This window comes from Scylla paramamosain, chromosome 12 (genome assembly GCF_035594125.1).
Source record: "Scylla paramamosain isolate STU-SP2022 chromosome 12, ASM3559412v1, whole genome shotgun sequence".
Taxonomy (NCBI): domain Eukaryota; kingdom Metazoa; phylum Arthropoda; class Malacostraca; order Decapoda; family Portunidae; genus Scylla; species Scylla paramamosain.
The window spans coordinates 14,342,948-14,364,730 of NC_087162.1; the positions used below are offsets into that span (position 1 = coordinate 14,342,948).

General features: G+C 43.8%; 1 protein-coding gene across 2 annotated transcripts in view; it reads right to left on the reverse strand.

Moving 5' to 3' along the window:
* Positions 1 to 21,783, reverse strand: part of LOC135105730 (zinc metalloproteinase nas-4-like) — a 233,776-nt gene that overhangs the window by 63,254 nt on the left and 148,739 nt on the right. For both annotated transcript variants that reach the window (XM_064014170.1, XM_064014169.1), the window contains exon 3: positions 11,293 to 11,340. The gene's annotated coding sequence lies outside the window, so the exon portion shown is untranslated. The remainder of the gene's footprint in view (positions 1 to 11,292; positions 11,341 to 21,783) is intronic.

Here is a 21,783-nt window from a genome sequence, read left to right on the forward strand (position 1 = left end):
TATCACGCTAAGTATTTTATTTATATTAGATTCAGTATCTCTTTCATTTTGCATCACTGTGGGTAGTTACTCGGAACACAATTACGCACACGTTCACACACACACTGACGCATTTCCTTATCACTAGTATTCCTTGGTGGTCTGTAAGTTGCATATTTGTTTTCGTCGCCAGGGTAGTGATTAATCAATATATTAAGTTATTTTCCCGATACAGCATACAATTGAAATTCCCTGGGAACTAAATTCTGACCATAGGTGACCTTTTTGACCTGACACTACCTCACCTGTCTGTTGTTAAATCGTTTTTAATTTCTACTGAATATGTTGAGCCCATAATTGCTTTTTGACCTGATTCGACCTTACCCGTCTGCTGTTAAACCGTTGTAATCCCCTTATGAATTCGTAAAGTCTGTAATTACTTTTACCTGCCCCACCCATCATTTACTTCTAATGGCCAGTTTGTAATCCCATCAGGAATTCATAATACCTTCAGCACTCAAAGCTTGCGAGCCGTGTCTTGGGTGATTCGCGAAGCAGTACTACAGCATCGGAAAAAAATACATGTAGGCTCTGCGTAGTGAAGACTCGTATAAAGAAACTCGAAAACAACGTTCAGGCGCCTCACACTTTTATCTCAGAAAATATAACAGACTCCGCTTCCTCGTCCGCCGACACATCCTCTCCCTCCCCCTTCTCCCCTTCCTCCTTCCCTTCTCACTCTAATCCCCCGTCCCTCCCCACTCCTCCTCCTCCTCCTCCCACTCCCCTCCATCCTCTCCTCCCTCCTCTTCCTCCTCCTCCTCCTCCTTCTTCTCCTCCTCATTTTTCTCCTTCCCCTCCCTCTCCTCCTCCTCCTCCTCCTCCTCCTCCCCCTCTCATTTCTTCCTCCTTCGCCTCCTCCTCCTGCTCCTGCTCTCCCTCTGCCTCCTCCTCCTCCTCCTCCTCCTCCTCCTCCTCCTCCTCCTCCTCTTCCTTCTTCTCCTTCTTCTCCTCCTCTTCTCTTATTTCTTGTTCCCTCGTCTCCTCCTCCTGTTCTCCCTCTGCCTCCATTTCCTCCTCCTCCTCCTCCTCTGTGTCTACTAATTCCTGTATTCTTGTCAGGAAAGGCGCCGCACGTGGAATAAAGCGTCATTCCCTCCTACGACGCTGAATTGCTTCGATATTCTGTGCGAATCAATCGAAGAAAGTGAGGACACGAGGATTATCGGTGACTCGAGTGTCCGTGAACAATTGACAGAGTTTTGCTCTCGTGCCCCTGGCCGCCGCAAGAGGCACTGTTTCCCCGGAGGGACCCTGGACGACATAACTGTCGCTTTCAGTGACGTCACCAAAGACGAGAGCCAAAATACCCTGTTCTTCATCCACGTGGGAACAAACGACTTGCAGAAGACAAGGTCAGAGGCTCTTCTCGAAAAGCACCGAGAGATGATCCGGAAATATAGATCAAAATCTTAAAATATCATGATGTCTGGCATCCTTCCCAGAATTGACACGGGCAAAACATTTCATGATAAGGCGTTCAACAGGAATCCGAGGCTCATCAATCTATGCAGAGAGGAAGGTGTTTAGCTTATAAATCTGTGGAACAACTTCTATGACCAGACAACTCTGTTCAGAAAGGACGGATTACACCTGAATCCTGTATGGTCAGCAAGACCTGGGCGCCTCTTTCAGGATGCGGTGAATGACTACAAACCAAAACACGCGAGTCGACAGGAACATCCAGCGCCAGCGTAGTAATTAGTGAAGAAAGCGCCCCGTCTGTTCGCGAGTCTCAAGTTTTGTTCCGTCAGTGCACGCAGGCTGAGAAATAAATTTCAGGATTGAGAAGAGATCGTGTGCATGGAGGAACACGATGCCATCGGAGTGACGGAATCCTGGATTAATACATCAAGCAGAGATTTCTTAGCTGGATTTGCACTTCCAGGATGCACTGTGTTCAGCTGTGAAAGGCAGTGCACAGGAGGAGGCGGGGTGCTCGTCTACGTTAAGTCTGGTCTCCACCCCATCAAAAAATTCACAGCAAAAATAGACAACATTAGTGTCTCCTACATTCAACTTAACTGAAAATCGCATAGAATTGTAACTGGCATTATTTACCGACCGCCAAGTCAGACTCAAGCTATAGGTAACCAACTGTGTGAGCAAATAGCAGAAATGTGTAACCAAAATGAGTCAATTACTGTGGGAGACTTTAACTAACCAGTCCACAGATGGGGCGACCCTTTAAACTCTCATTCGGGTTACGAGTTGTACAGCAACCTACAGGAAAGTAGTCTATACCAACTTGTAACGCAGCCAACAAGAGGTGAAAATATATCAAACCTTGTCTTAACGACAAATGAAAACATCGTTAGTAATTTAGAAGTGGGACCGCTATTCAGCACCAGTGACCACCGGGTGATCACGTTCACTATGGATGTCAATAAATCTACAGTAAATGAAAGCAGAGAAAAGGTACCCGACTATTCAAGGACAAATTTTAACAAATTAAGAAACATTCTGGCCAACTGTGACTGGAATATAATCTTAGAAAGCACTAACATTAGCGCTGCGTGGAAGACATTCACTTCAAACCTTAACAAGGCTCTTGTAAAATATATTCCACTGAAAAATAGGCGAACAATCGTTAACAATAAAGCCAAATGGTGGAACGCGGACATCCAAAACAGCCTCTCAGCCAAAAAATGCGCGTATCACAAATACAAACAGACCACAAGTGACGATGACAAAGCAGAACATGATCGATTGCGGCGTCATTGTAAAAAACTTATGAGAGACAATAAGAAAACTTTGAACTTCACATTGCTAATTCATGTCAAACAAATCCCAAGGAATTCTTCAGCTACATTAAAGAAGAAAGTATTAACCTCTACAACTGGGCCTCTTGTCTTGAAAAATGGCACACACACTGTCAACGAGATCCAAATGGCTGAGAATCTGAACGACTACTTTGCATCCACATTCACTCAAGAAAACATTCTGAATACCCACCCCACATTCAAGCTCTAAATAACAACGCCTCTTTGAGCACGTGTACTTTCCACGAAAAAGAAATTTTGGACGCGATTAATAAAATGATAATAAACAAAACACCAGGACCGGATAAAATTTTCCCACGAATATTGAAGGAGGCAAAGAACGAGCTTGCCAAGCCTCTATCAGTATTATTCAACAAATCATTAAACATTCGGCAAGTCCCACACGAATGGAGACCAGCTGGTGTTACACCTATCTTTACAAAAGGTGATAAATCTCAGCCTCATACTTGCCGTCCCATAAGCCTCACATCTGCAGTGGGTAAGCTTCTGGAATCAACAATAAGCGATAAAACAGTAGAATTCCTGCAAAGTAACCACATCACAAAGGACACTCAACATGGATGTAGAAATAAACGTTCATGTTTAACGAATTTACTGGACTTTTTTCCACGACGTGTATAATGTGTATGATAATACCAGGCCAGTACATGTGGTTCATTTTGATTTCCAGAAAGCATTTGATAAAGTCCCTCATAAGCGCCTCCTTCATAAAGTCCACATTACTTTATGAAGGTCACCTGACATGTCACCTGACATACCCACGGCATGTCAGGCGATCTCGCTGCGTGGATAACAAATATGTTTTGTCTTAAGTCCTCTTTCTCCTCTTCCTCCTTTTCCTCTGTAGTCTTACTATCCTACATTCTCCTCCTCCTCTGTAGTTTTCAAGTTCTTCTTCCTCCTCTTTTTAGTCTTCTGCTTCCTTTTTCCTTTCCGTCCATCCTCCTCTTCCACCTCCTCCTTTTCTTTTTCTTTGTAGTTTTCTTTCCCTCCCCCTTCATCCTCCTCCTCCAACTCTACCACCTCACCACCACCATCACCTCCTCCTCCTCCTCCTTCTAGTCCTCGTCCTCGTCCTTCAATCAGTAGTAATTTCATTTATGCAAACTTCACTCACACACAACGACTGGTCCCAATCAAAGCAAAACCCGAGGACACGTGAGGCAGAGAGAGGGCACGAGAGAGAGACAGACAGACAGAGAGGACATGACAGGGGACACAAGAGAACCTGGTTTTAATCGCTCCTGCAAAACTAACCCCTCCCCCTCACTTCTGCAAAACTAACCCCTTCCCCACTCTGCTGCAAAACTGACCCCAATCGCTCTCTCTCTCTCTCTCTCTCTCTCTCTCTCTCTCTCTCTCTCTCTCTCTCTCTCTCTCTCTCTCTCTCTCTCTCTCTCTCTCCAAACATTTATGGGTGCAAACTTTGATGCGAAGAGCAATAAAAGATACAATATACACTCCTGTCTGGTGTTAATGTATTAGTGGTATTGTTTCTGTGTGTGTGTGTGTGTGTGTGTGTGTGTGTGTGTGTGTGTGTGTGTGTGTGTGTGTGTGTGTGTGTGTGTGTGTGTGTGTGTGTGTGTGTGTGTGTGTGTGTGTGTGTCTTTGTCTCTCTTTGTTCCCTCCTTCTCCTCCGTCTCCTCGCCTTCCAATGTCCTATTCAGTGTCTTTATCAAGTGCATTGGTACTGTTAGTTTCCAGCCAGCTGTGTAAGGAGCTGTGTAAGGAGCTGAGGATTTTTGTTGATGTTTGGTTACCGTGTGGAATCTTGTGTTGCATTGCTTATCCTTCTGTTATTTATAACGCTGTTGTTGCTGCTGCATAATCATCATCACCTTATTCTATTACAACAAAAATAATCACTACTACTATTACTATTATTCTTCTTCTGCAACAGTAATAACTAATACTACTATTCTTCTACTGTAACAACAATAATTATTATTACTACTACTATTTATATCATTCTTCTAGCACAATAATTTTTTTTTTTTTTTCGGTTTTACGTCCGGTTTCCGTAGTCTGTAATGGCCAGGACGGTGCCTCCTAACGAAGGACTTTGATTTGGCGTTTGGGAACTGTTGGCTCGAATGGATGCCCTTCCTACCCTCGGACCGTGGCCAGGATTCCAACCTGTGCACCCGAGGACCCCTCAGCTCACAAAGTACGCGCGGCTCCACTGTATCACGGCGCTCCCACTTCTATCACAACAACAATAACTATTACTAATACTACTGCTGCTACCAATGCTACTACTACTACTACTACTACTACTACTACTACTACTACTACTACTACTGCTACTACTACTACTACTGCTGCTGCTGCTGCTGCTGCTGCTGCTGCTGCTGCTGCTGCTGCTGCTGCTACTACTACTACTACTACTACTACTATTACTACTATTACTACTATATTTTAATTACAACAGCAATGACTATTACTACTACTTATATTTCCTTCTACTACAATAACTACTACTACTACTACTAGTACTACTACTACTACTACTACTACTGTTATTACTACTACTATTACCTGTATCTCAGGAAGGTCACAGGGATGGACCTAGATATATAGCATATAAAATAGATCTAGACTGACCTTCACATCGGGGAGCAGTAGAGACAGTGCGGGGCAAGACTCAGGAGGGACCACACACTATCATTCATCTAAACATACCACCACCACTACGACAACTAATTTTCATAGTTTATTAACCGAAGCAAGTATAAATTCTTAGTGAGACTTAGAACATGGAAGTTTCAAAATATATCGCTTTAACTTTTTTCCTACCCTCCCTCCCTCCCTCCCTCCCTACCTCCGTCTCTTCTTCCCTTTTTCTCTTCTTCCTTCCGTCCCTTCTTTCCTCCTTCCATTCGTCCCTACTTTCTTCCTTCCCTCCTTCCTTCACTCCCTCCCACCGTGAGATTAGATGTTCACGAAAGAAGGAAAAAAAAACATAGTTACATATAAAAACATTCCACAACAGACCCTGCGGTCGTCACGAGGTGACCTGACCTAGGACTACTAAAGTGATAGTAGCAGAAGGCTCTCTCCCCACCCTCCACTCCCTCCAGCATACGCCGTAAAAAAAAAAAAAAAAAAAAAAAAACAGGTCGGAAAGAAATATTTTACGGGGTTAGGGAAAGAATAACCCGAAGGAAATTTTATAGGAAAGAAAGAAAATAGATGAAATGAGGTGGCCCCATTTCCTGAAGGCAAGGAAGTTAACCAGAAACAAACAAACGCCATTAGGCGCGGACTGCATGCAAAATATTTGTCAAGACGGCGCTTTAAAGTCTCGACGGTGTTGCAGTCTATCACGTCTCGAGGAAGCCCATTCCATAGATTTACTACTCGGTGTAAAAAAAAAATTTTTTTTGATTCATGAGAGCTGAAGGATTTCCCAACAAATTTGCAACCGTTTCCTCGCGTTTAATTTGGAAAAAAAAATATCGTGAAATATTTACTGTAGTCCATGTTATCAATGCCTCTGATGATTTTAAACACCTGTATTAAGTCGCCTCTTAGTCTTCTTTGTGTTAATGGGAAAAGATTTAATTCTTTAAGACGCTCTTCGTATGATTTGTTTCTTAGGCTTGGTATCATTTTTGTTACTCTACGCTGAACTCTTCCTAATTTATCAATGTCTTTCTGGCAGTAGGGGCACCATGCTTGAACACAATATTCCAAAAGGGAACGGACTAAAGAGTTATACAAAGTGAGGATTGTATTCTTAGATTTACATTCAGAAGATCTGCCGATGAAGCCAATTACTTTATTTGCTGTCTTTACGACTTGTGAACATTGTTGGCTAGGTCTTAAGCTACTCGATATTGTCACTCCTAAATCAGTTTCGCTGTCAACACTTTTAAGTTGGATACCACGTGAAATATACTTTGCTTTCTCGTTTCTAGACCCTATGTGTGAAGCACTGCACTTATCTGCATTAAAACTCATCTGCCAGGTTTGCCCCAACTATGTCAATTTGTTTAGATTTTTTTGCATTTCTGTTACTTGTTCGTTAGAGACTACGGAATTCTCTATTTTGGTGTCATCAGCAAACTTCGATACATCATCAGCAAACTCCAATATTATATTGGTAACACCCTCATCTATGTCATTAATATAAACATGTATGTAGAACAGCCAGATTGTGTAAGTCCTTTGTGCCGGCAAGTATCAGATTTTTAAATAGTGGCCCTCTAAACATATCATAGCTAACTATACTAAGGCTTGGGAACCAGTTACCAGTTATCTTTTTATGTACTCCATTTTTTTTATTATTTTATTCTTTTAGATTAATCTTTAGATTAATCTTTAGATTAATCTTTAGATTAGTAAGACCTGTTAGTTTTAGACCCTGTATGAATGATTCAATCTTTTATGAAAACACACAAGACAAATTTCATGTATGTTACGTGACCAATAAATATTATTATTATTATTATTATTATTATTATTAAACAAGGGAGAGAACAGGTTCTAAGACCAATCCCTGGGGCACCCCGCTGGTTACGTTAATCCACTTGGATGATTTTCCATTTATTACTATTCTTTGTTTACGGTCATTTAGCCAGTTTTCAACCCATCGCAACACGTCGCCTTGGATACCGTGTGATTTTAGTTTATCACTAAACGTTTGTGGAGGACTTTGTCGAAGACCTTTTGAAAATTAAGATATATTACATCTACAGCTTTACTCTCGTCATACTGGTTCAGAATATCAGAAGAAATCTAAGAGTTTCGTCAAACAAGAGCGTTTGTTGCGGAAGCCGTGTTGAGTATTTTTAAGTAAGTTGTTTTCTTCTAAGTGATTGACGAGTTTATCTCTTATTAGTGTTTCAAGCATTTTGCATACGACTCAGGTTAAGCTAATTGGCTGGTAATTACATGGTGAAGATTTACTGCCTTTTTGGAAAATCGGATTTACGTTAGCGAGCTTCCACTTATCAGGCATTGTTCCGGACTGCAGGGATTTACTGAACAATACGGTCAGTGTGTGTGTGTGTGTGTTGGTTAGTGAGTCTTAGCTAATCTCTTCATCTTTCTCCTCTTCCTTCTCTTCTTTCTTCTTCTTCCCTCTTCTTTTTTCTCCTCTTCCTCCTCCTCTTCCATTTATTCCTCTTCCTCCATTTGTCTTCACCAGTCTTCATTACCTACGATCCTTTCTTCCTTCCTTCTTCCTCCTACTCTTCTTCATCACTTTCCTTTCTTCTTTTTCTTCTCTTTCGTCAATAACTGCTCCTTCTCCCTCCTCCTCGTCCTCCTTCTTGACTTCATCTTCTTTTCTTCCAACTTCTATTTCTCTTCCTTCCTCCTCCTCCTCCTCCTCCTCCTCCTCCTCATTCTTCTTCAATTCTTCCAGTCATTCTTTTATCCACCTCCTACCAATCTCTATTTACTTTCACTGGCTGCCTTATCTCCTCCTCCTCCTCCTCCTCCTCAAAATGTCATGCTAGGGTGAAGCGTGTGTGCGTGTGTGTGTGTGTGTGTGTGTGTGTGTGTGTGTGTGTGTGTGTGTGTGTGTGTGTGTGTGTGTGTGTGTGTGTGTGTGTTTGTTTAGTGCATTGGTGTTACGTTAAATTGCTTCACGGTAGAGAGAGAGAGAGAGAGAGAGAGAGAGAGAGAGAGAGAGAGAGAGAGAGAGAGAGAGAGAGAGAGAGAGAGAGAGAGAGAGAGAGAGAGAGAGAGTAGCAAAGATAGAAGCGATAATTTCACTCTTCCCTTTCATAAACACACTCTTACACACCATTATATACTTCCACCCTCCCCCTCTCTCTCTCTCTCTCTCTCTCTCTCTCTCTCTCTCTCTCTCTCTCTCTCTCAGGTGATGCTAAGTGGCAGGCTGACCACATTAATTAATTCTCCTTCATCCATTAGCTACGATCTGACCTTAAGTGAGAGAGATGCCGCGGGGGAGGAGGAGAAGGAAGAAGAGGAAGAGGAAAAGGAGGAGACGGAGGAAGAGGAAGAGGAGGAGGAGGAGGAGGAGGAGGAGGAGGAACCGCAAATCTAATAAAGCAAGAGGTCCAGTAAAAGGAACAAAAACGAGAAGCACAAGAAAGGAAGAAAATAGGATGAAGGGGAGGAAGAGGATAAAAAGAAGGAGGATTGGAAGAAGGCAGTTTAGCAAGCCAGTTAAGCCAGTAAGCCACGCAAAAAAAGTCAGACATGGCAGCAAACTAAGCCAACTAATAAAGCCAGTGAACCAAACTAGTGAGGCAAGAAAACCAAGCCAGTGAAATAAGCTAACAAGCCAGCCAGAAGAGGAGGAGGAGGAGGAGGAGGAGGAGGAGGAGGAGGAGGAGGAGGAGGAGGAGGAGGAGGAGGAGGAGGAGGAGGGTAAGCAGAGAGGAATAGTAACAACGGGTAACATATATTTCACTGTCTCAAAACTATATTGCCTGTTTGAGAGAAGTTCATTTCTATTTGTCTATTTTTAAGTGTCAAGGAGACTGGCCAAGGACGCGAAAAAGAGGGAGGGAGGGAGGGAAGGAGGGACGGAGGGAAGAAGGGGATAGCTTGCTCAAATTGCCTCCCCTGAAAAAGTCAAAGAAAGAAGAAAAATTGAAAAAAAAAAGAAGGAAAAGTTGGCCAATTTAGTTTCCTTGATAATCCTGCATCGTACAGATCCTCGCCAGCAATACAAGGACAGGGTAGGAACGTAAGAAGAATCCTCCCCTCCAACTCCTTCCTTCATGAAAAAAATAAATAAATAAAATAAATGAATGAATAAAAAAAAATTGAAACACCACTTCCAGATAAGATATGAATAAAGCAACATTACTGTCTTCCTTACCTAAACACTTCACGATGGCAGGGCAGAAAAGCAAGAAGGCTCCTCCCCACCAACTCCTGCCTCGCTGAAAAAGTTAAAGCACCACATTTGCAATCAAGATATGAATGAACCAGATAACACTTATTGCTCACTTATTTACGAGCTTAGAGACTTATCATGCAATAGTGATTCTGGCATAAGGGAACAAAAAGCCTGAAGAAAAACCCCCATTAAAGGTGTCAATCCCCAAAAGAGAAGTCAAAAGGATTATTCAAAATGAACTAATCCAAAATTACTAATCACCTTATTTGTTAACTAACTTATTTACTTACATACTTAATTACTTACACATTCTCAAAGCACAGAGGGAAGGGAACGAAAGGAAAGAGAAGAAAAGATAAGGGAAGGGAAGGGAGAGGAAGGGGAGGCAAAAGGTAAGGAAGGAAAAGAAAGGGCAGTGAAGGGAAGGGAAGGAAATGAATAAAAGAAAAGGAAAGGGAAGAAAAGAAAAGGAAAAGGTAAGGAAGGGAAGGGAAAGGCAGCGAAGGGAAGGGAAGGGAAGGGAAGGAGCAATATCAGCACCACACACTTGACAAGCAACAGAATAACAGATTAATGATGAAACAACGGAGACTCTAATCATTTAACTGGCCAATTACTTAACTAACGCAAGAATGCAAGAAGATGGCATACCGTATGATGGAGGAGTAGGAGGAGGAGGAGGAGGAGGAGGAGGAGGAGGAGGAGGAGGAGGAGGAAGAGAGGGGGGAGGCGAGGAGGAGGTTCGATTACCGCGTAGTGGCTCCATCTCTAAGTCACGGAGGAGGAGGAGGAGGAGGAGGAGGAGGAGGAGGAGGAGGAGGAGGAGGAGGAGGAGGAGGAGGAGGAGGAGGAGGAGGAGGAGGAGAAGGAGGAGAGGAAGTCGTGCGTTGAATTTAATCCGACCAAGTAAAGGCTATCGTTTTGAGGCCAATTTAGAGGAGGAGGAGGAGGAGGAGGAGGAGGAGGAGGAGGAGGAGGAGGAGGAGGAGGAGGAGCAGGAGGAGGAGGAGGAGGAGGATCCATCACCTCGCCTCTACTACCTTCACCATCTTCACTATCTCCTCCTGCTTCTGCTGCTCCTTCTCCTCTTCCTTCCCCTCCGCCTCCTCCTCCTCTTCCTCTTCCTCCTCCCCACGAGGCGCCCCAGCAGTCATTTCAGGAGACGAGGGTCACTTTCCAACAATACTTCTTTCCCCAACATTTCCCAACGCCTCGGTAGTTTTTCCCCCCAGTTTCTCCCTCGCCATTCATTTTCTTCCCTTCAGCATTCACTTCATCACACTCCACATGGTCTTGTCTTTCCGTTTACCTGTGTGTATGTATGTATGTATGTATGTATGTATGTATGTATGTATGTTTGTATGAATTTATGTATGTAGGTATGTATGTATTCGTGTATGTACGTTTTCTTTATGATTACATGATTACCTACTGGAAAAATCTGAACATTTCCTAAATTCCCTTGAAATATGTATTAAGTAAATTCGAAAGTATGACTCTAGTTTAACGGAAAAAAAAAATATTAGTATACACAGTAACATTTTTGCCTGTTTCTTTATTTATTATTAAGATTGCTATTTTTTATTAATTAATTTATTTGTTATTGTTGTAATCATTTACCTAATTTACGTTTGGCTTACTTACCACTGGAGGGCGCCAAGGTGTGCCAGTCCGCGTCCACTACCAATTAACCTGTCAATTGAAGCGCACACAGGTGAGTATCTTTAACATACTATACAAAATGTACAAATTCAGCAAATTATAATTTTGTCGCAATCCTGAACTTGCCTTCACACCAAAGTTAATCTATAATTTAGCGAAGTTCAAAAGTCAGGCAGAGATGGGAACACATTGACCCAGGCAGTACTTTCAGGTCAGATTAGGTAAGGTTAAATCACACAGATGATTTGTCTGCTTGATAAAATCGTCTATTGTTTGTTAGAATAGAATAAAATGAAAATGCAACTTTCGTGAATAAGTATCTAATGATTTTTTTTTTGTCTCTTTCATTACAAAATAATATGGTAAACTTAAAATCATCCAGTGGTATTCTCAACACAAGGCCAAACCCGTGACCTGACGGGGCTGAGCCAGGCAGCGGTGTGGAGAGACCAGTGGGATTTAGTGAGTTGCTTCAGGTTAGCTTTGGCTCGGTTAGATTGTGTAATTAATTAGTTGATAGAATCCTTAACTGTTTATCAGAATACAGTCAAATAAAAAAAGACACAGAGGTAGTGAAGGGGTAGCTAGTGATTTTTTAACCCTTTCATTTCAGTCAAATATTATGCTAAACTTAGTACTAAAACGCAGATTCTCTAATGGCATTCTAAATAAAATCATACCAAACCCAGGAGCAGAAGGGGTTAACAGTCTGGCAGTGATGGGGCGTGCATGACAGTCAGGTAGTGAGGAAGTGAATGACGTGAATGAAAGTCAGACAAGAAGGAAGTGAGTGAAGTGAATGACAGTCAAGCAGGGAGGAAGCGAATGAAGTGAATGAGTCAGGCAGGGAGGAAGTGAATGAAGTGAATGAAGTGAATGAGTCAGGCAGGGAGGAAGCGAATGAAGTGAATGAGTCAGGCAGGGAGGAAGTGAATGAAGTGAATGAGTCAGGCAGGGAGGAAGCGAATGAAGTGAATGAGTCAGGCAGGGAGGAAGTGAGGAAGTGAGTGAGGTGAGTGACAGTCGTGCATGGCGGCGAGTGATGTGACGCAGTTGAGAGGTGGGCAAAGGTTCATGTGTCACGCTGCGCTGCTCGGGGCTGGCGGACTCGCGTACAGCGCCAGCAGGAGTAATGGAGGAGAGGCTCAGGTTGAGGCAGCCGCTGTGATATCTGATGCTGGGGGACGTAGGATGCTGAGGTTATTGTTCTTAAACATCTCAGTGTTTTATCGTAGTTTTAACGCGCTCTAGTGGGAATTATTGTGAATTTTCAGAGAGTTTCTGTGAGTGTTAATGGTTTAACAGGGTTTCTGCATCATCAGTTAGGGAAAGATGAGTACAAAATTAGTTTTTATAAACTTTACTGGTACTTATTGGAGATTTTTCATGGTGTTTTTGTAATCTGAGAGAAGTCTTTGAGTGGTATAGGGAATATAACAAGAGTGATATGCAAAATTCTCATGGTCATTAATCGGGATAGGACAAGAAATAATGAGTTCAAGCTTGATGAAGATAAAAAAAAAAGATAGGAATAAATTGGTTCTCGAATAAAGTAGTAGATGATGGAATAGAGACAGTAATCAAGTTGTTAATGCTGAGTCATTACGAAGCTTTAAAGTAAGATTAGACAAATTTATAGATAAGTGTGATAGAAGGTACAGGAACTGCTACGTGTAGATCTGGTGGCTTATTGCAGCTTCCCCTATTTTCTTGTGTCCTTACGGAATAATAGTTTAACAAGATTTCTTCATCATCAGTAAGGAAAACACCCACACGAACCTTACAAATCGTCTCTACACCCTTTGAAAAATAGTGCTGGTGAAAGTCAGAAGCGTTTAAGAGTACGGTGCGGAGTCCTGGAGGGAAGTCAAATGTGCGCACTTTACATCACAAAGGAATGCTGGGCGACACGAGCCTTGCCAATAGACACGAGGTAGTGGGCTGGCTGGTTAGTTCACCCGCTACACACACTGCTCTCGCTTCCTCTAACACCACAATAATGCACCTTAGCTGATAGTCACATGTAATTCCACGAGATAGATACAATAGATTGATTGACTGATGGAGAGAGAAAAAAAGAATAAAATATAAAATAGATCCGGGATCTCACAACTGAGTAATGGGTTCAGCAGAAACAAATTTGGTGTACGTGTTAAAATGAGATGGGAATACAAAAAAGGAAAAGATAATAACAGTTCTGAAATCAGCCGCCAGATGGTATTGTTCCCTAAAGCTTGTCTACAGAGAGAGAGAGAGAGAGAGAGAGAGAGAGAGAGAGAGAGAGAGAGAGAGAGAGAGAGAGAGAGAGAGAGAGAGAGAGAGAGAGAGAGAGAGAGAGAGAGAGAGAGAGAGAGAGAGAGAGAGAGTACAACCCTCATTAAAAATCTCTCTAAGTGACCCATGCATTATTACTTGCGCTGTGACGTTGAAGCTGTTCAGTGCAGCAGCTGAACTGAAGCTGACACTTGCTGCTGTACTGCCTGGCTTTGCACATTTACTTACGTGTTCATTTCTGATTCTCCCGGTCACCTCCCCTGTCATCTTACTTGCCCACCAGCCTCCCTCAGGTGTGGCGCCACAACACACCACACAATTTAAACAATTTAAACGTGAGATAGTGATGCCATGTAAACCAAAAAAAAAAAAAAATGGGACAGAGATTGAAGGCAAGGATTAGGTACACTGCCTGGAAGAAGAGAAGGAGAGCAACAACCCTAATTGGCCTAACGAGGCTGTCTGTGTGACCATACTACCACTACAGATTCTGAGAGTTAGAGGTAAAAGGGCAGCAGGGTTCGAGGAAGGAGAATCAGTCAGAGAATGGGACAGGAGATGCTGAAAGAGAAAAATATTGCTCCAGCTAATACTATATAAAAGAAAAATAAATTACGCAGGGACAAGGAAGTTAGATTGAGGGGTTGATGTGAAGTGCTTATCTAGGGGAAGAGATAGAGGATGAGGAAGAGAAGATAGGAAAACAAAGACGAGAGATTAGATAACATTAACAACGATAACAGCTGCAGAGGAGGAGGTAGAGACGGCAAGGAAGCAAACTGTCTAGATAGCAAGGAAGAGAAGCGAGCGGAGGAAACCCAGGAGAGGAGAGCCAGGTGTGAGGGAATCAGAGAACCAACACTGAGGGAGGCGGGGAGTTAGCTGGATGACCTATTGACTTTCTGACCTGTTGACTGATACGAACTAAGGTTGCTATACTGTCCTGGTCTGTGGGTGGGTGGGTTTTGAATGTTCTGTTATTCGTGGGCGTTCTGTGAGGCTGTGTTCGTGCTAGACAATTTTTTGCTGTGTTGTGCTGTGGATGGGATTTAAATGTTGTTATTCGCGGCTGTTTTGTAAGAGGTTGTTACGCTGTGCTAGATTACTCTGTTCCACGCTGTGTTGTGCTGCGATAGGCTGTGTTTTGCTGTGCTTTGCTGTGTGGAGGGGTGTAGGAAGGTGAGTTATACTTGCTTTATGCTGTATCCGGCTCTTCTGTACTAAACTGTGGTATGCTGTGATGGACCACCATGTTCTTTACCGTGCTGTGCCATGCTGTGCTGGACTATACAGTGATGAGTTATACCTAATCAGCGTTGTACCTGTGCTGTCAGTTAGACTACCCTATCCCGTGCTGTGTTGTGGGATGCTTTGGTATGCTGTGGTGCAATGCGCTGTGTTGTCCTGTACTGTGCAATGATGGATTGACCGACCCTAAGTTACACCTGTTCTATGCTACACCTGCTTGTTTTAAACTACACTACCCTGCCCCGTGCTGTGCTACGCCGTGACATGCTGTGGGACGCTGTGGTAGGCTGCACGACGCCGACTTACATCTGTCCTACGCTGTACCTGTCTATTCTACGCTACACTACCCTGCCCCGTGCTGTGGTGGGCCGTGACATGCTGTGCTGGGCTGTGCTGCGGTGTGCCGTGGCGGGCGGCGCGGGTCAGCAGGGGCGGGCTGACTCAGGAAGGCAAGTAATGGTCCATTCCGAGGGCAATATGTCCCTGGGAAATCCAATTATGTTGTTGTGAGCTGTGGAGGGAGGACAGCTGAGAACCGATGCTGCGGGGAGCCTGCCAGGCCCTAGTGTGTGTGTGCGTGTGTGTGTGTGTGTGTGTGTGTGTGTGTGTGTGTGTGTGTGTGTGTGTGTGTGTGTGTGTGAGAGAGAGAGAGAGAGAGAGAGAGAGAGAGAGAGAGAGAGAGAGAGAGAGAGAGAGAGAGAGAGAGAGAGAGAGAGAGAGAGAGAGAGAGAGAGAGAGAGAGAGAGATTAACAGAAACCAAGAGGGCAAGAGACAGACAAGGAGAGAAAGAAACAGAGACAGAGACCAAGACTGAGAGAGCGAGACAGACAGACAGACAGACAGACAGACAGACAGAGAAAGTTCACGACAGAGAGACGAACATACCCAGAGACCGTGAGGGAGAGAAGGTGAGTTTGCGTCTACTCTACATATGCATCTATTTATTTACGGAAGTCAGCGGTAAACGGACGAAGCGTGTTTACTGAAGGACTGACTGAATGACTGACTGATTGAGTGCGTGAGTGAGTGAGGGCGTGTGTGTGTGAGAGAGAGAGTGAGTGAGTGAGAATATTAGCAAGGGATGATTAGGGAGATGTAGTGGTGCTTGCTGAGAGAGAGAGAGAGAGAGAGAGAGAGAGAGAGAGAGAGAGAGAGAGAGAGAGAGAGAGAGAGAGAGAGAGAGAGAGAGAGAGAGAGAGAGAGAGATGCTTAAACCCTAATAGCCAATCGTGTGTGTATGAATTGAAGGGCATAACTCACACACACACACACACACACACACACACACACACACACACACACACACACACACACACACACACACACACACCACCTCTCAACTCGCAAAATAACTTTCTCCTCGTCCAGTTTCTGTCAAAGCATTCTTGTACTGACATGCAAATAGGAGAGCGGGGAGAGAGAGAGAGAGAGAGAGAGAGAGAGAGAGAGAGAGAGAGAGAGAGAGAGAGAGAGAGAGAGAGAGAGAGAGAGAGAGAGAGAGAGAGAGAGAGAGAGAGAGAGAGAGAGAGAGAGAGAGAGAGAGAGAGAGAGGTGAACTGGGATAGAACGGAAGCACGGAAGCGGTTGTGAAATAGAAGAGGGAGGGAGAGAGAGGAGAAAGAGACGAGAGGGAGAGATAGAGATAGGATATGGAGGACGATACGAGGAAGAGGAGGAGGAGGAGGAGGAGACCAGTGACTCTATCCATATTTATTTAATTTTTGACCACAGACACGGAAAGTCACACACAGGGAAGGGAAAGAGGGAAGGGGAGGTTGGGTTGGGTCATGTCTATGCAGTAAGGAAGGGGCAGAGGTATGGAAAGTGGAGATGCATTGGCCTGAGGGGAGGGCATAGAGAGAAAGGTGAAGGGAAGGGAGGAGAGAGGAAAGGCGAGGGGAGAAGGGGGTACGTAAGGTAACTATTTTTTCCTTCTTTCATCTGTATAAACTGAACCTAGACAACTTTTTTCCTCTCTGTTTTGTGTGTGTTGGGTCTCTCTCTCTCTCTCTCTCTCTGTCTCTCTCTCTCTCAATCGTCTACTTTTGTAAAACTTCCATTCTTCCTTAGCTTTCTTTGCTTCACTGGAGAGAGAGAGAGAGAGAGAGAGAGAGAGAGAGAGAGAGAGAGAGAGAGAGAGAGAGAGAGAGAGAGAGAGAGAGAGAGAGAGAGAGAGAGAGAGGTATTCACCTGGGGGTAGGTAAAAGGAAGGATAGAAATGAATAAAAAAAAAAAAAAAGGAGTGAGAGACGAGACGGGAGAAAACGGAGAAGCGGTAGGAAAGGAAAAAAGAAAAAAACTCAATAAATAAATAAATATATAAATAAGTAAATATATACCGAGCATTAACACTGCAGCAAAGTTTCCACACGTGAACTAACTTCGTCCCCACAACTTTACAAACTAAATCAAGGCACTTTGGTCGCCCAACTCCGATTTTCTCATTAAAATTAAGGACGCACTAAAGTAAAAAGACAGGAGAAAAAAGAGTGAAGCAAAGAGATAAAAAAAAAAGAAAAATTGAAGTTAGAGAAAAGTTAAGGCGGATGTGGGAATAAGTCAGAAGAGAGAGAGAGAGAGAGAGAGAGAGAGAGAGAGAGAGAGAGAGAGAGAGAGAGAGAGAGAGAGAGAGAGAGAGAGAGAGAGAGAGAGAGAGAGACACTACACTATGCTAATTGGTCAATGAGAGACCCAGGACACGTGCAGGGAAATTGGCCAGGTAAATGGAGCAATCTGGCCATAGCTTAAGATAAGTAATGATTCTCAGGTAGGGGCTTAGTACAGGTGTGCCTAGGTGGCCTCTCTCTCTCTCTCTCTCTCTCTCTCTCTCTCTCTCTCTCTCTCTCTCTCTCTCTCTCTCTCTCTTAAAGAGTCACTTTTTTGGGTGATAATTTCAAAAGCCTTATTGATGTCCACTGATAGTCTAAAGCACCTCGCCACCTGTGGGTTGCCAGCTTCACCTGCTGGGTGGTCATTCCCCGCACTGAAGGCACGGCGGCGGTAAACTTGTTCCACAGGTGAAAAACTGCAGAAGGTCCTTTGGTGCTGGTTGGCATGTGACCTTGCTGGTGGCTGGAGAGCACAGTTCTTGTGTCTCTCACAGCCACTCGCGGGGCGAGTCTCAGCCCGCCCAAGTGTGGCATTCCTTGGATCTAGGCCTTGTGGAACACCACCAATGCAGCGACGTCCCGGCGGTGCTCCAGAGGGTCCAGGGGCGTTATGTCTTGTGGAAGGGGCGGCTGTAGGTCTCTATCATCAAGCAGCCGTTGCGTACGTCGCTCTACCTTGTCCAGCTTCTACAGGTGTGTGGCTGCACTGGACATCTAAGTACTCCAGGTAGGGCCTTACCTGGGCCTTGTAGAGTAGCATAATCCCTCGTTTGTAGAGGAAACTCGCCACTCTACGCAACGCGGAGACGCGAAGAGATGTTTTGCGGGCGGCGCGTTGGAAGTGGCGATGAAATCGTAACTCTCGGTCCAGGTTAACTCCCAGGATTTTTACGTGATCCTTGAGTGGGAGGATGACGGAGCGGAACATCACACTCGCCCTCAACAGCTTGTGAGGTTGCCGGGGACTGAGAGATTACTATCACCTAGGTCTTCTCAGGGGTGAAGCTCATCTGCCAGCACTCTCCCCACTCCTGTATCGAGCGTAACTGCTGGTTGGCGTCAGGAACTGCTCTCTGGCTATCTTGGCAAAGGTAGAAGCAGGAGTGTATGCAGTCGTCGGCATACGCAGAGACTACTGGTAGGCTCCTGAGAAGGGCGTCGATGTACAGGTTCCATAGGACCAGTCCCAGTACAGATCCCTGGGAGACTGAAGTCCTCACTGGGAGGTCCCTGGACTGCTGCCTATTCATGACTAAGTGACTACCACCCTTGTAGGTAGTCGCTCATCAACATCAGCAGGTGTCCCTGAATACCTTTGGTGCGAAGCTTTTCCGGCAAGCCCGCATGCCACAGTCGATCGAATGCACCTGCGATATCGAGGGCGTCAACAAGGATGTCAAGGCTGTTATTCAGGGAATCCTGCCGATCCCTGGAGAGGAACATGAGGCAGTCTGACGTGGATCTGCCAGATCAAAACCTGAATTGCTGGTCTGTGAGCAGGGCGTTGTCTTTGAAGGTGTCGATTTATGACCTCAACCACCATCCTCTTGAAGACTTTTGTCATAGCCATGACACCTGTAGCCATGACCCCCATAACGCTCCCACCTGTAGCGTCGCCCAGCGGCGCCCCCGGTGTTGTCTCTCGTGACGTCCGCGCCGCCCACGACCCAATTCCTCGCATTCCTCAGAGCACTGCCCGCCTTGTTCGTGACCACCACGAAGATACAGGTGTCAATGACGTAGCAGAGGACTAAGACGCGAGCTAGGCCGAACTTAAAGCTTGAATGAATGAACTGTAACGGTACGCGATTAATCTTACCTTACCTTACCTTACCGAAGTGCTTGTCATGTCACGTCAGCGATCATGGCGCGCCAATCCTCTCTTCTTTCCGCCATCCTAACCAGATCCTCGATGTTCCATCCCATGTTAATACTTTCCAGCAAAGTCTCCATATATTTCTTTCTTTGCCTTCCTCTTGCTCTTCTCCCATCAATCCTCCTCAGCAAACAATCTCTTTCCAATACTCCAGCTCTCAGGATGTGTCCCGAAAACTCCAACTGCCTCCTCCTAATACTTCTTGTCAAGCCTCTCTCCACTCCTGCACGTCTTAGCACTTCCTCATTTGTCACTCTTGCTGTCCATGGAATCCTTTGCAATCTTCTCAGGAACCACATCTCAGCAGCCTCCAACTTCTTTTCCATTTTCTTTTTAACAGTCCATGTTTCACAACCACATAATAAAACTGACCACACGTAACATTTCAATAGTCTGATTTTCAATTTCATATTCATACTCAAATTTGTTATCAAAGTTCTTATTTTTATAAAAGCAGTTTTTGCCAAACCGATTCTCTTCTTTATTTTCTTTTCACAATCTGCCTCCTCTGACACAATACTCCCCAATTATTTAAATTCTCCAACCTGTTTAATCTGCCTTCCACCAATATATATATATCCTTACTCTAAGCCTTTGTCTTCTTGCTATTCCCATTCTTTGTGTTTTATCTTCAGACCTCTCTCCTAACTTGCTTCTTGTATTTCATCCACAATCCTTTGCAGCTTTTCCTCTGAGTCCGCCAAAAGAACTGTATTATCAGCATACCGTATATTTGCCACGTTTCTTCCTCCAATTCTCACTCCCTCCAACTCTAATAAACTTTCCATGTATTTCTGTCCGTACAAGGAGAAGAGGTATGGGGAAAATACACACCCTGCCTCACTCCTCTCTTTATATTTACCCATTCTGACTTCATTTCTCCCACTTTCACAGCTGCTTTTTCATTCCAGTACAAATTTGCTATCAACCTTATGTCCTTACCATCCACACCTGTTTCCTTAAGTATTCTCACAAGTTCTTCATGCCTTACTGTATCAAATGCTTTTTCATAATCGACAAAGCACATGTATAGATCCTTCTGCATCTCCACTGCCCGCTCAATAATATTTCTTAAGCAGAAAATGGCATTGCTCGTACCCATCCCTTTCCTAAAACCAAACTGTTCTTTTGCTACATTTTCCTCAACCTTTCTCTTCAATCAATTTCTCAATACTCCAAGAATTATCTTTCCCATCTGACTTATAACACTAATTGTTCTATGTTTTTCACATTCAGTAGTTCCCATCTTCTTGGGAATGTTTATGAATATTGCCTCTTGCATGGCTTTTGGCACATACTCCGTCTCATATATTTTGTTTGCTAACTCCACGATTAATCTTACGGGCGTAAAACACAATAACGCCTCAACTCTGTGGCCCAGATATTGTGTGCGCTAGACGGACATAAGAAACTTAAATACCTGGCGGTAGGAGTGAGTATTCAGTGTGTCCTAAGAGTAAAATTAATCTTAAGCCCTTGGTGACGAAAAGTAGACAAGCGAACATTCTGGTGATCATGTGTCTTAAAGGGAGAGATGAGTGTAGTAAACCAAATAGATTTTAGACCTTAAGGATAGCAAAGTATGTAGCAGTGTAGTACAGTGTAGTTCGCCGCCGCCGTAGCTAGAAGTGAATAAAGGCAGAGCACAGAACGATCCCCTCAGAACTCAGTCAGACAACAAGAGTAGTGTGTTACAGTCTTGGGAAGGTGCACACATTCAGGTGCACTATGAGGTCTCTTGTCATTTTCTGCTTCGCCCTCGTCGTAAGTAATACTCAGAGAACTTTTCCTATGTGCCTTAACTGTGTCGATTTTTATATGTGTTAAGTATACTGTGGCTTTCATATATTTTACGTGTTTCATGCGTTCATTTAATACTGGGTTATAATGAGTGATATATTTTCTGTGGTCCTTCGCATGTAGTGGCCACGTATTTTATTGTCTTTAATTTTGCATGTTGTGTTTGATTATTTTATTATGTGATTATGCTGTATGTGCATTTATGCGTTGGATGAAAAGTGAAGCTTTACTGAGTGACCTAATTTCACGAATAAAGTGCACTAACGTACATGTAATGCGAGAGTAATAGACTTACTGATTTGTCAGTACGAAATTACTTGAAGCTTTATTGAACTTGTATTATGATTTGGAGTTATTGTTTATTGTTACTTGTGTGTGTTTATGGGATGATTATTTACTGGTTAATAAATAATTATAGCTTTCCTGAGCTGTGTTTATGGCTTACCCCAATGTGAATCCATGGCCTAATCACATGGTAATCTGAACTTAGTAGTAAAGCGTTGTTGCAGTTGCTGCAGTATCTGGTGAGTACATAGGTTTGTACAGCTCTTGTTTAACTTAAGATAAGTGGGGGGTTATGACACTTTGTTAACCACAGACAGGAGGGAGATGGGTCTGCAGTTTGCAAGATCAGATCTGGAGTTTTTTTTTGTGAACCACCACAT